Below are 2999 nucleotides of genomic sequence, written 5' to 3' on the forward strand. Positions count from 1 at the left end.
CATCGAAACTTCATCAAAGGAACCTTCGCCAATATCAAACAACAGGTAGCAATTGAAAGTTTATCAACATAACCATATATTTGAAATTTTTTTTAAAAATCGTTTTTCTAGTTTGAAAAACATCGTTTTTCATATATTTTTTTTTCACAATTTTTGATATAAACCTATTGATTATTAATCGATTTTGATAGAATTTGATTTGTTTTGTAATTATTGGCTTCAATTGTGAATTTTTTTACCATAGTTATATAAATTAATTTATTTGCACGCCAACTGTTCGATGAAATACATAAACTAAATATATCACGTAATATTCACAAGTGAATATGCCTTTATACGAGAATCAATGTATATCTTTTAAAAACACAGAGCAAGTATGTAATTGATAAGTGAATAATATAAAAAAAAATATTCACATGCGAATACATGTAATATTCACAAATGAATACAGGTAATATTCATAAATAAATACAGGTAATACGTCATTTTAAGGTTCTAAGCAAGTTTGTAATTCATATGTGAATAACATATACGAATGATATCCGCATGTAAACATATGTAATATTCACAAATGAATATATATGTAATAATTAAATGTGAATATATATGTATTATTCACAAATGAATAAAACTGTCAATAAAACCGAGGACTATAAAATATATAAAATTAAAGATAAAAAAAATATTTGATAAGAATATATATTTATTCACATACAACTAATCTTTTTAGGTTAATAAAATAATTATATAACCATATATATTTTTATTAATGTTATATTCATTTGTGAATAAATGATAACTTTTTTTTTCCAGAAAATTATTAAAATAGAAAAACGTCATTTTGAGGCCATAAACAGTCCCGAATGGCCGAAAACACCGTACGTCACGGCGAAGCAGTGAGTTTTGTAAATCGCACCATTTTACATCAAATATGCGAATTTCGTCAAATTCTGAGACTAAACTTCATTGCGGCAAATTGTTTTGATGATGTCACTAAATTTTCATTCATACTAGTGATGACATCATCATTATTCATATATGAATAAAGTTTAGAAATCATTACGACATATTTACTGATGATGTTACTAACTTCAATCCCACTAGTAAAAATATCGTTATTGTAATCTGTTATTTTTATTTATGTGAATAAACTATACATGTTGATTTATTTATTTTGTGAATACAACCTTTATATATAAAAATAAATAATACACTATAAGAATTGGTTTGTACATAGTTTTTTTTTTGTATAATGTAACAATATTATTTTACATGTAAAATCAACATTATACTAAGACAAACAACATTGTATTGGTTAATGAATATCATTTGCATTTGAATTTAATACGATCAAAATGAACAATATATTAAATTGTATAACATTTACACGTGAATATAAAAATATATTGTCTTCGTCATTGATATCTTCTCAATTATGTCAACCAATCGTCAACCACCGAGATATGAACCAACCATTGATTGAAATGTTATTCTTTTATTGAGTTATAACGATGCCTGAAAAAACATGTGAATACACATAAAAAATGTTAAAAACATACTTTTAGTTCATAATAATAGCGATTTATCACATTCTAATTATCACATGGTATATTCACATATGAATGTATAATCATATGTGAATTTTATATGATATATGTTGTTTATATTGTATATTTACATGTGATATTACATGGTATATTCACAAATGAATATTACATAGTATATTCACATATGAATATTATATGGTAGATTCACATGTGAATATTATATGATATATTTGCTTGTGAATATTACATATTCTAGTCACATCTAAATATTGCATGGTATATATATTCATTCATGAATATTACACAGTATATTCACATATGAATAATATATAATATATACACTTGTGAATATGATACAGGATATTCATATTTAAATATTAAACGATGCATTCACTTGTGAATATTACATAGTATTTTCACTTGTAAGTATTAAATGATATATTCACTTATGGATATTAGATGATATATTCATATATGAATATTACACAGTTTATTCATATATGAATATTACACAGGATATTAACATATGCATATTACAAGATATATTCACAAATATATATAATTTATATATGTTATTCACATATGAATAACATATAAAATTGTATATTTGTTTTGTGTTTTAATAATCATATACTGATTAAGGTGTGAAAACATATTCATATGTAAATATAACGTGGTAATTTAGTTTATGCATTTCATCAAACAGTTGGAGTGCATACAAGTAAGCTTTCTTAAAAATGCTAAAACATGATACCTTGACTATTTAAAACTTATAAAATAGTAGATTGATAGAGAATTATATGAAATTTTTCAAAAAAAAAATGATTTGATGTTTTTCTAACCTTAATTTCGAAGTTTTGTTTGATGATCGATGTTGAATGAATGATATGAAGTGAAACTGCTGTTGATTATCGATGATATTGATCTAATGACACTGAGAGTAAAATTAATCGTAGATGTTGAAGATATTCTCGTATTCAAGCATAGTTGAAGGTTGGGTTGAAAGAACCAAAAACGAATTATTTTTGGTCTACTGTTGAATGATGTTGATGAACGTGTTTTTGACGAAGATGGATGATTGATTAACACTAGATGATGTTGATCGATCATTTAATTGAAGAAATCTGGATGATCGTTGAACGTTGGAGAAGAAATTTGGATGATGAACGATCGAGTAGTAATGAATTTGAATTGTTATCAAATTATCCACAGTTACATAACTGTGATTGAAGGATATCATATCATATTTACAAGTTTGCCACCGTGTATTTTAAGTTAAGATGCTAATTAAATGATTGTCTGAGAATGATTCCCCCATTCTCAACTTTTTTTTTCTCAATTGAACCCTCCTCTCTCTCTCTCTCTATATATATATATATATATATATATATATATATATATATATATATATATATATATATATATATATATATACTAGCCGTTTACCCGCGC

The sequence above is a fragment of the Lactuca serriola genome, chromosome 2 (assembly GCF_051521515.1).
Source record: "Lactuca serriola cultivar US96UC23 chromosome 2, Lser_US96UC23_V15, whole genome shotgun sequence".
Taxonomy (NCBI): Eukaryota; Viridiplantae; Streptophyta; class Magnoliopsida; order Asterales; family Asteraceae; genus Lactuca; species Lactuca serriola.